We start from the raw sequence: 12,166 nt of genomic DNA on the forward strand, positions 1-12,166 counted from the left end.
TGCTGGCCAGGTGAGACAGATCTCAGTTACACCTGCCTCACTCTGGGACCATGAGGCTCCTGGTATGAACAAAATCTAGAGAGGCTGGAGAAGAGCTCCGGGTGAATGCCCCAAGTGGGGAGGAGGGAGGAAGAAAAGCCAGTAAAGCAAGCATGAAAGGAAAAGGAGCAGGGAAGAGAGAGAAACCAGGAAGATGGGAGTGGCCATCTGTATTAGTCAGGGTTCTCTTAGAGGGACAAAACTAATATGATATATTGGTATTTATAAAGGGAAGTTGATTAAGTATTACATGATCACAAGGTCCCACAACAGGCTGTGTGCAAGCTGAGGAGCAAGGGGAGCCAGTCTGAGTCCCAAACTGAAGAACCTGGAGTCTGATGTTCAAGGGCAGGAAGCATCCAGCACGAGAGAAAGATGTAAGCTGGAAGGCTAGGCCCTTCTCTCCTTTCCATGTTTCTTTCCTGCCTGCTTTATATTTGCTGGAAGCTCATTAGATTGTGCCCACCAGATTAAGGGTGGATCTGCCTTCCCCAGTCCACTGATTCAAATGTTAATCTCTTTTGGCAACACCCACACAGGCACACCCAGGATTAATGCTTTGTATCCCTCAATCCAATCAAATTGACACTCAGTATTAAACCATCACACCACCCATCATCAGAGAAGAGGAGGCCCCTGTAAGACGTACAGGGGCAGCAGAGGAGAGCCGCGCCGGAGGGAGTGAAACAGGCCCTTTGGCAGGACCTGGTAAAGCTGAAAATGTACACCCAGTCTCCTTTTGAGAGACTCACACACAGCCTCAGGGAGGCAGGCACAGGCACAACCACCAGAGTTAGGGGGAAATTCCCACTCGGATGTCCAGTAGTCATTGTGAAGTGGTGGGTTCACGTAATACTTTACAGTTAAAAGGAAGTGTGTGTGTGTGTGTTCAGATCATATATGTCAACACAGATTTCAAACGTTGGATGGGAAAAGCAAGATGACAAACGCGTCTAGAACAATGCCATTTGTGTCAGTTTTGAAAACACACACATAGACGTATGAATCCTGCTCAAGGACCTGGAAGCATGTGTGTGCTCATTGCAGACTGGAAGCATCTACAGTAACCTCCTGCTCCAGGTTAACTCAGGGTGGTTGTGGGGAGTGAAATGGGATTGGTCAACATAGCTTCACAGGACTTTACCTCCATTGCTAATGCTTATTTATTTATTTACAAGTACGGAAGAAAATAGGATGTTAACAGCTCTTAATTTAAGTAGTGACAGCATGTCTTGGTTATATTCTTTTTGTACTTCGGTTGGTTGGTTGGATTTTTGCTCCCCCAAAAGCTCATATTAAAATTTGATCCCCAGTGTTGAAGGTGGGGCCTGATGGGAGGTGTTTGGGCCGGGGGGTGGATCCCTCTTGAATGGCTTAGTGCTTCCATTGAGATAATGAGTGAGTTCTCGTTCATTTCCGCAAGAGCTGGTTGTTGAAGAGTATGGTACCTCCCCTCTTGCTCTCTTGCCACGTGAGCTCTGCACATGCCCGCTTCCCTTCACCTTCCGCCATGAGTGGAAGCAGCCCGAGGCCCTTGTCAGAAGCTGAATAATAATTGCCAGTGCCATGCTTCTTGTATGGCCTGCAGAACCATGAGCCAAAGAAACCCCTGTCTTTATAAATGACCCAACCTCAGATATTCCATTATGGCAACACTAAATGGACAGAGACAAGTACTTCTCCATGCAATTTAATTTCTCACAAAATAGATTTTTTTTAAGAACAGAGGGTGGGTGATTCTGAAGTGGTTTTACACATTTAATGCAACTCAGTGAACATTTGTTTCTCACTGACACGTTTGGATGCTATGACTGCTGTCTAGTGGGAGAGGCAGGATTTGCCAGGGCCAAGGTTTAGGCAAATTGATGGGGCTTCAAGCAGCTCATCTCTGCATTTGGAGATGCAGTCTAAAAACATCCCAGCTCTGCTGCTCTGGAGGGCAGATAAACAGATTTGGTAGACTGGCAGGGAGGTGAACAGGTACCCCCCAACCAGAGCCTGGCTTCCCCTACTCTCAGGATTAGTGGTCCCCTCCAATCCCTCCTCTGAACTTTTCCCCCTCGCCCTAAGGAGTCAGAGGGCAGTGAGAAAAGGATCCCAGAGAACAAGGCAGTTGTTCTCTCCAAGGAGAACAGGTGAACCAAAGCAGGGAAGTAGAGAGTCCTCACAGGAGACAGCCTCGACCCTTTCTGGTGAGCCTGACCTTGTCCTGGTTGCTTGTCTCAGGCTATCTCCTCCACTTTCATAAACTCTGATCTCCTGGGCAGAGATTGGGAGAAATCCCATTGGATGAATGCCCATGTATACCAGGCTCTGAGGCAGGCACACACTCACACAACAGATTCACTCTCTGCTGTCTCCCAACAAGCCTGTGGGTGACTTAGGGCTCCTTGGTTACAAGCAAGAGAGACTAACCCTGGGGAATGTAAACAAAAAGGAGTCTATCAGAAGGTTATTGGTTAGCCTCATGGAAGTGACAAGACTGGATAAATGGATCCGAAGAGGACCTGGAAGCTGGGCAGATCCCAAGTTCTAAGGAATAGCATCTCTCAGGAGTCTTGCCAGGGCCTGCCTGTCAGAATGAGGAGCATGGGTCATTCTAGGGGTATCCCTGGATCCAGTCTGATTGGCCCACCCTGTACAAGTCCCTCTGGGATTGTACACAGTGGAGAAGGTAATTCCCCAAAAGGAAATCAAGGAACTGTTAAAGAGGGAGAAGAGGTGCTAAGCAGCCAACAAAGAGCAAATGTCCACCAAACTTTAAGGATGGTTATAATCCCACCCATTTTACCGATAAGGAAACTGAGTCCCAGAGAGATTAAATAATTTTCCTAGGGCCACACACTTAGTACAGAACTGGGATTCCAGCTTCATTCCTTGGGCCCCAAAGCCCGTGCTTGTCCCACTTGCCATTCCCAAATCTCCAAAGACCTGAGAAGGGTGAACAGGACAAACATAACCCACAGAGTCAAGGCCCCTCCTGAGTTTTATCTCTGTACACAGGTCATCTGAAAACTGCAGCTTTTCAAAATTTCAGTGCTTTCTCACCCCAGATGGAAATTAAGGCCATGACAAAGCTCAGGACTTGGTGCTGTGCTATGGGATGCTGCTCAAGTAATTGCCTTATTATAGCAAGCCCGGAGACGTAATTTCTCAAACCATCTGGCTGGAGTACGTGCCTGGGAAGGAAGAATTAAGATGCCCTTGGAGAGACTAATCAAATAATAAATGGCAGACACACTCCTGAGAGCTCTGGTTCATGGAGAAGTAGCCCTGGAAGCTGTTAAGGACCCTGCACCCGGGACAGACAGGCCTGTGTGCATCTGCCTTTCTGCTCTCCCTTTTAGAGAGAGAGAAGGCTCCCTCTGTCCATCCTGCTGGCGAGTCGGGAGGGGAAGGGGGACAGGAAGCTGAGTTCCAAATGGGGAGCATTCAGCACAGATGACATGAGCTTGTTTCTCTCCTGAAGAGCCCAGTTGATCACACCTGGGCTAAAACATTTCAGCTACAATCCCCTGCTAATCTTTTCACCATGATAACAGCCAATATTTCAGCTGCACTTTTCCCTCAGGAAGACTAGGAACAAACAGCAGGGGGAACAGAAAGGCAGCAAGACTCGTAGCAAGACTCTTCCATCCAAGAGTAGCCTTCTGAAGCAAGAGCAGGCAGCTTGGAACTGGCCTGAATATGTTTCAGATGAAGAGGTGGCACCAGGCTAGATATTAAGAGACACTCTCCTATTGACTAGGTCTGAGGTAAGGGCATATGTGTGTTTGAGGGTGGGGGGTGGGGTGGGCATACACCCTGCAATACACAAAGCAATCAGAACAAGCAAGAATCATCCAGCCCAACATATGCCAGGGTTTCCTACCCTCAGCACTACTGATATCTTGGGCTGGTTAATTTTTTATTGTGGGGTGTCTTGTGCATTGTAGTATGTTTAGCAGCATCTGGGGCCTCCAGCTGCTAGATGCCAGGAGCACCTGACCAGATCCACCCCACCCCATCTCTCTCCAGACCCTTCTTCCTTCCCAAGCTCATTCCCCCCACCCATCCCACCAACAATGTCAACAGCCTAGGTCAGAAACTGCTGGGCTGTGGCTAAATTGGGCTTGCTTTGGTTTGCTGGTGTTTTAAGTTCTTTAATTGACTGGTAGAAGAACAAGTTTAATTTTCAACTTGTCCTGATAATTTCAAAACTTAGAAAACACAGACTTCCCTGGCCAACTCCAGGGTCCCTTGTCCCCAGAGCAACCTCTAGTCCTACTCACACCCACTCCCCTGACTGATGGGACCAGCCCAGCCTTCTAGGTGTTTGTGCCCGTGGTCTGTGCAGATGCTGTACCTGAAACCTTGAGCCCTAGGCCCCCCTGTGAATACTCTCTCCTGACCCAAGGTGACCCTGAGGCCAAGGATTCCATAGTATTGCTTCCAATCCTTCTTTCCTACAATGAGGCCTCTCACTGTGGAGCACCTCACAGCATACAAGGCTCTCTCACAATGTCATGGTCATCCTTTTCGTCTCTGCAACAGCCCTGGAAGATGGAGGCATAGGTACAATGTCCCCCAGACTATAGGAGGGAAAACTGATTCACTTTACCCAAATGACCCAACTTACTGATGGAGGAGCTGGTTGGAGCCCAAGGCTCTGGTCTAGGGTTTGCTCCTATTATAGGAAATTACAGTAGAATCCTTCAGATTCATATATTGAAGTCCTAACCCCCAGCGTGGTCATATTTGGAGATGGCACCTCTAAGGGAGTAATTAAAATAAAAGCATAAGGGTAGGGCCCTGATCTGATGGGATTTGTTTTAAGAAAAGACACCAAGAGCTCCAAATTTCTGTCTCACTCAGCGCACGCACAGACACACACACACTGAGGAAATGTTCTATGAGCACCCAGTAAGAAGGCAGCTATCTGCAAGTCAGAAAATGAGCTCTTACTGGAAACCTTGATCTTGGACCTCCAGACTCCAGAACTGTGAGAAAATAAACACCTGTTGTTCAAGCTCCCCAACCTGTGGTAGGCAGCACTAACACCTCTCAGCAGGGGCCACCTTTGCACAGCGATCCCCTGAGGACTGTGCCCCAGGGCTGAGAAGCTGGTTGGTGAGTGAGCAGCAACACCAGCGCCAGGCACCCACTCTGCCTCTGCTCACTCTGCTTCAGCTGCACAAGGGCCCTGCTGCTCCCCAATCGGCAAAATCCAGCCTCAGGACTTTGCCGGGCTCTTCCCTCCACCTGGAGCTCCCAGGTCTCTATTCTGTTTCTGCTTGCTTCCTCCCACTCAGCTCCTCTGCTTTCTTTCCCTTAGAGTACTAGTCTGTATGTTGCATTATATCATGAAGTCACTTGCCTGCTGTCTGCCTCTCCTACTAGAATCTAAGCTCATAAGCAAGGTCGTCTGGTTTATCTCTGTGTCCACAACAGTCTAGCACATAGTGGACACTTAATAGCAATCTTGTTTTTTTTCAGACTGCTATAATAAAATACCAGAAACTGGGCAGCTTATAAATAATAAGTTTATTTCTCACAGTTCTAGAGACTAGGAAGCTCAAGATCAAGCTGCCCGCAGATTCAGTGTCTGGGGAAGGCCGACTTTCTGGGTGAGAGATGGCACCTTCTCTCTGTGTCCTCACATGGTGGAAGGAGCAAGCAAGCTCTTTGATCAGGGCATTAATGCCATTCATGAGGGCTCCACCCTTATGAGCTATTCACCTCCCAAAGGTCCCACCTGTACATGCCATCACCTTGGGAGTTAGGCTTTCAACATTTGAATTTTAGGGCTACAGAAACATGCGGATAATAGCAATAGCTAATTGCTGAATTCAGCTTATGTTCTTGATGTATTAAAAGAAAATTGAGCCATTATGGTTTTTTGTTTTTTGTTTCTGTTTTGAGACAGCCTCACTCTGTCACCCAGGCTGGAGTACAGTGGCATGATCTCAGCTCACTGCAACTGTTGCCTCCTGGGTTTCGCGACTCAGCCTAGGAGTCGCTGGGACTACAGGTGCGCATCACCATGCCCAGCTAATTTTTGTATTTTTAGTAGAGATGGGGTTTTGTCATGTTGACTAGGCTGGTCTCAAACTCCTGGCCTCAAGTGATCCACCCACCTCAGCCTCCCAAAGTCCTGGGATTATAGGAGTAAGCCACCGCACCCGGCCATTGTTTTTATGATTATATAAGAAATGCATGCTCATAAAAAATCAGATAACACATCAACTTACAAAGAACGAAATAATTCTGACTCCAATCTCGTCCACCCTCTCTACCATCTCACACATATCAAAGCACTTGTTAAAATATTTATGGTCTTCCTTCTCTTAGATCTTTTTCTAATACTAAAATACTTAATATATACTGGGGTCCTTTGCCCCTCAGAGATCCAGATGTGACTGGTAAGACTGCTAATTCATAGCCCACTACAGTCCCCAGTTCCTGCTGGTTCCTAGGGGCCTCCTCTGCTCCCTGGTCCCCTCAGTTGTGGACCCTGCGCCCCATGTGCTGTGCCTGCTTCTCCCGCTAATTCCCCATGCATAGAATTCAGCTGTCTTGCCACTGTCTCTCAGGCATTTTGACTTTCCTGAATACATGGGGGTCCTACGGCCAATGTTGTGGTCACTCCTGCCTGACTCCTAGACTGCACTGGCATCTCCAAGCCAGCCCACTCCCCATCAGGCAAAGAGAGCTGATGCTTCCAGCTTCACCCTCAACCTGGTGCTCCCTGCAGGGATCAGCAGAACAGAGCAGGCCCCATCTGACCAGAGCCACCCTTCTGAAAACACAGTTGTTATAAAAAGCAACAATGACAAATCTGTTACATATATATATATACACCTTTTTACCCAAACAAGATCATACTCTGTTATGGACCAAACTGTCCTTTCCCCCTTCCCTTTCAAATTCATACGTTGAAGCCAGTACCCGCAATGTGACTGCATTTGGAGATAGGACTTTTATGGAGGTAAGTAGAAAGACAATTCAGGTTAAATGAGGTCATAAGGTCATTGAATAGAGCCCTAATCCTGTAAAACGGGTGCCTCTATAAGAAAAGAGACACCAGCAGTCTCACTTTGCACACATGGAAAAGGCTATGTGAACACACAGCAAGAAGGTGGCTGTTTGCAAGCCAGAAAGAGAGCCCTCACCAGAAAGAGAGCCCTCACCAGAAAGAGAGCCCTCTGGCACCTTGATCTTGGACTTCCCAACCTCAGAACTATGAGAAAATAAATATCTGTCTAAGCCATCCGGTCTTGGGTATATAGCAGCTGGAACGGATCTACACATACTCGACACACTATTTTATAAACTGCTTTTTCACCTAGTAGTATATGGTAGATACCTTTTGGGGTTCTTTCCTATAAGTGCTCCCTTGTTCTTTTTAACAACTACATTCAGCTTATACTACATGTTTCTGAAATTGAGCCTTTTAATGTGTGTCCAAATCAATGTGTTCTGCCTTAGAACAGAAACTTCCTGAGGGCCGGGCACAGTGGTTCTTGCCTGTAAGCCCAGAATTTTAGGAGGCGAAGGCACATGGATCACTTGAGCCAAGGAGTTCCAGACCAGCCTGGGCAACATGGCAAAACCCTGTCTCTACAAAAATTACCAAAAAATTAGCCAGGCATGATGGCATGCACCTGTAGTCCCAGCTACTTGGGAGGCTGAGGTGAGAGATTTCTTGAGCCTTAGAGGTTGAGGCTGCAGTGAGCCAAAAATCACACTACTGCACTCCAGCCTGGGTGATGGAGTGAGATCCTATCTTGAAAAAGAAAAGAGAAGAAAAGAAACTTCATGAGAGCAGCATCCTGAGAACCAGGAGTAGGAAGGCCCAGTCTCCAAAGATCCTACAAAGCAGAATCCACATCCCTGGCAGCTATGCAGGGATGAAGGCATTGTCATGTTCCCCCAACCCTGGGATAAGACCCCTCTCTCACAGCCCCGCCTTGCAGTGTGGTCAGGGGCTTCCTTCCCCTGAGCCTGTGCCCCCTCCCAGAAAACTGTAGCCTCTGAGACAAGCAGGTCTGCAGCAAGACCGCTTCTCTCCCTTCCTCAACGTGCAACTCGTTCTCGAGTTGCTGCCATAGGAACTTTTCTAGGCAGACGTTAGTGCCTCATAAATGTAATTAGTGATAATGGCCCTGAGTCAGCCGGGAGGTCTGTTTTTTCAGCTGGTTTTTCAAATTAGGACAGAGAAAACATTTTCACTGCCACCCAGGCTGGCTGAGTGCTGTCCACGTTGCCACCTTCCTGCCTGGCCCAGCCCTTTCAGAAATAGAAAAATCCCCCTTCCAATTAGAGGACGAGAAAGGCACAGCTCCAATCACTAGAGCTGTTGACAAAAATCAGCCAAATGCTGAGGCAGGTCTGCTGACCTGTTCAGACCACGTGCTTTCACAGTGCTGGTGCTTGTACCTGGCCCTGGCTGGGTACAAGAAACCTACAGGGGTCTCTACAAAATGAGGGGGTTTTGGAGACAGGCAGGCAGGGCTGTTTGAAAAACCTTGAGACAGATCATCTGCCACCCTGCTGGGCAACCCTCCCCTGACCCCGACAGAGTCCCTCATCCTTCTTGCAGCTGCCCCAACCACTTTCCAACTGGAGATTGATGACCTGCCTCTGTTTCTTCCTCCCTGTAGGTCTTGGGGGTAGGCAGCTGGACCTCTTCTCCTCAGCTCTTCTTCCCTCCCCCAGGGACGCTCCTCTAAGATCTCCTATTCCTCCCCATCCCAAAGACAATGACAATGACAAAGAATCACGGAACAGCAGGGCTCCATCAGACTGCATCCTTTCTGTGGACCATCTCACCGAATGCTCAGTTTATCTCTGAGTGGTAGGTCCTAATGCTATGCCAGCTCCACAATGGGAAAAGCGAGATGTCCCAGGGTAGGGATGTGGGAACATGACAGTACCTCAATTGCTTTGCCTGCAGAACTGTCAGGGATGTGGGTTCTGCCTCACAGGACTAGAGTGGGAACATGTGGGACCTGCAGCTGGACATTGCTCTGGTACCACCTGCATCTGATGTTTTGATTGGGTCAATGGTCATGGCAGGGAGGAGTCCCCACCCATGCTGTAAACCCTCAGAGGCACAGCAGCATCAGCTAGCCTTGTCTGGTACGGGTCTTTGTGCATCCCTTGAGGCCTCATGCCAAGACGGAGTGCCCACCAGAAAGGTTCCTAGCCTCCCACAGCTGGGCTGGGATCATGCCTGCCCCTGCTCACCCCTGAGGCTGCTGGGAGCCCTCAGCTAAATCTCCTTTGTTGCCACTGCCAAGATGGAGGGAGATGGGACCAGGCAAGCCTCAGAGGGAGACAGTCCATGGCACTAGGGTTGCGGGGGAATTGAGGGTGCTGACTCCAAACTCCTCAGGCGCTGCCTTCAGTCTGGGCACCTTCTGGGCTGTCAGCTGGGCAATCCCACCACCAGGAAGGTGAGCTGGGGGCATCAGGGGCTGCTGAGCCATGGGCCTGGGTCTGCCTCAGTTGGCACCGCAGGGTCTACAGCATCTCTCTGGGCTGATGGCCTAGGCTGTGCAACCTCAGGCAACGTGCTTAACTTCTCTGAGCCTCACATTTCCCAAATGTCAAATGTACCATTTGGATACAAAGATCTAGTTTTCAAATACTTTTAGCAGCAGATCCTCCAAATGTACAGGAGGTGACGGCAGAGCCTGATGAATTTGGGAGGTTCTGGGATGGTTGGGGCCTCACCCAAAGACCTATGTAGTCATGCTCCCTGCCAAGGGCTGGCTGGCTGAATTGAAATATCTTATAGGTAAACTTTCACATAAATATCTTACATGAAAAGTTAGCATAAACTCAAATTCTCAGATGAATTGCTGGCAATTGACTTTCTGCTAGTAAAATTTCTTAAGCATGAATTTCCCTTTAATAACCTACTAAATATCGTGCTTCCCAAATCAAACAAGAAATCTGGTTACATAGACAAAATGGTCATTTGGCAAAGTAATTGGTGAGTTTTGTTAGAATGCAGAAATGTGGTCTCCACCCCAGACCCACTGAATCAGGCCTTGCATTTTTACAGGATCCCCAGAGATCCCTACTGTCCTTCAAGTTTGAGAAGTGCCAAGTTAAAGCAATCGTATTTGCATCACCCCAGAGGCGCTTGAGAAATGGTCAGCATTCAGGCCCCCACTCCAGGGGGTTCTCTGTTGGCCTGGGGTGAGCTCCATTCAGGTGCCCAGGTGTTGTGAAATTCCCCAGGTAATGTCAGTGTGGATGCAGGGCCTGACTGCTGGGAGGGCCAGCAGCCACGCTTGTCTAAATGTCTTCATCTTCTCCCTCTTCTTTCATTCCCTTGGGGGCCTTGAATCTCTAAGCTCTGGCAGATGCTCTCACTGGAGCCTGATTTCTGTCACCTAAAGCTGACAGTCACAACAAGCTGACAGCCAGGGAGATGCATCCCTTTCAAAGCAACTGAGTGGCGTGTCAGTTCACACTTTGCATGGGGCTAACTGCTGGGAGGGTAACAGTTGCAGAAGCGACCCAGGGGGGACAGAGGCAGGGCCACCCTTCACTGACCACTTACTTCTTGGACCATCTCAGGGCAATTGGTCTGAGCAGGAGAGCCCTGTCCAAGCAGAGATCACAGGGCAGCCGGGGCAAGAGGGAGGCTGCTGGGGCTAGAAGGGGCTGTGATGAGGACCAGGGGAAAGAGTAGGAGCTTAGAGCCTCCATCCCACCAGCTGGGACTCAAAGCCAAGATTCTGAATGCCCTTCAGGACCTGCTTCTCAAGCTCCAGCCTACATCAGAATTACCTGGGGGCTTTTTAAAATACAGACTACATGGTTGCCGCTGTCGCCGCTGTCGGTGCAGGGGAAACCCCGTCTCCGAACTTCCGCGGATGAATTGCTCCTGAAAGGCAAAGCGGTGAAGACTGAGGAGGAGCTGGAGGAGGATGACGACGAGGGGCTAGAAGAGTCCCCGTCGGAGAGACTATGGGGCCTGATGGGGATGTTTCCAGAGAGGGTCAGGTCTGTGACTGGAGCCACTTTTGGTCTCTTCCTCTTTGTGGCTCAAAAAATGTACAGGTTTTCGAGGGTAGCCTTGTGGACTGGGACCACTTCCTTTATGATCCTGGTTCTTCCTGTTGTCTTTGAGACTGAGAAGTTGCAAACGGAGCAACAGCAGCAACTGCAGCAGCAGCAGCGGATACTTCTAGGGCCTAACACAGGGCTCCCAGGAGGAATGCCAGGGGCTCTACCTTCACTTCCTGGAAAGATCTAGATTGTTACTACTGTTTGAGCTGTCTCGGTGGGAGAAGTTTGAAATTCAATAGTGTTTGAACTGCTGATTATTTGGATTTCTTTCTTTAACTTTGACACATTGATCTATCTAAACCTGGTGGAGAGAATTTTCCCCACATTGTCTCATGGAAAGACTCAGCTTGCAACTGTGCCCTCCACACTGTCCTGACTGACTTCTTTCTTCACTCTGATACCACAGTGCAGCCATGTAGACGGTTATTCCAGCTGTAGCCACTCCTTTCACCAAATTGTTCCTAACTGGAAGATCTCACTTTCCCCTTGTGGGGTAGGAACCGATGCCAGTGGGAGGAATGTGCCCTGACCATGAATGGCTGCTTTTCTGTTTGTTTATTTTTAGAATGGAGCTGTTGGGGAGGGACAGGCCCTCAATGTGAAACAGACAAAATGCATTACACCTGTAATGGAAAGTGGCCACTATGAATCCCTATGTGTAAGAGGAGGGAGGCTGGCTGCAGCTCCAGCCGCGGAATGGAGACTGTGGAAGACAGATCAGAAGCTCATTTCCTCTGCACATTTTGGCTGTTTGACCTGTGTGTGTGTTTATAAACACCGAAGTCAGTGCTTGCTTTTTGTATTTCAATATTAAAAATGATTCTAACAGAAAAATAGACAGCTGGCCCCACACCCAGAGCTTCTCGTTCAGTTGTTCTGGGGAGGGGCCCCAACATTTGCATTTTTAATTAGTTCTGAGATGACCATGATGTTGCTGGTCTGCGGACCACACTTTAAGAACCACTGCCTTTGAGACTACAGCCCCTCAACCAGAGACTCTCTAGTATATTGGTTAACGGAGCCAGCTCAGAAATCGGCCAGATCTGGGTGTGAAGCCTAG

General features: G+C 48.8%; 1 pseudogene; it reads left to right on the forward strand.

Moving 5' to 3' along the window:
* The first annotated feature begins 10,851 nt into the window (after window positions 1–10,851).
* Window positions 10,852–11,293, forward strand: LOC144331409 (mitochondrial import receptor subunit TOM22 homolog pseudogene; annotated as a pseudogene).
* Window positions 11,294–12,166: the final 873 nt, after the last annotated feature.

Source organism: Macaca mulatta, chromosome 9 (genome assembly GCF_049350105.2).
Source record: "Macaca mulatta isolate MMU2019108-1 chromosome 9, T2T-MMU8v2.0, whole genome shotgun sequence".
NCBI lineage: Eukaryota > Metazoa > Chordata > Mammalia > Primates > Cercopithecidae > Macaca > Macaca mulatta.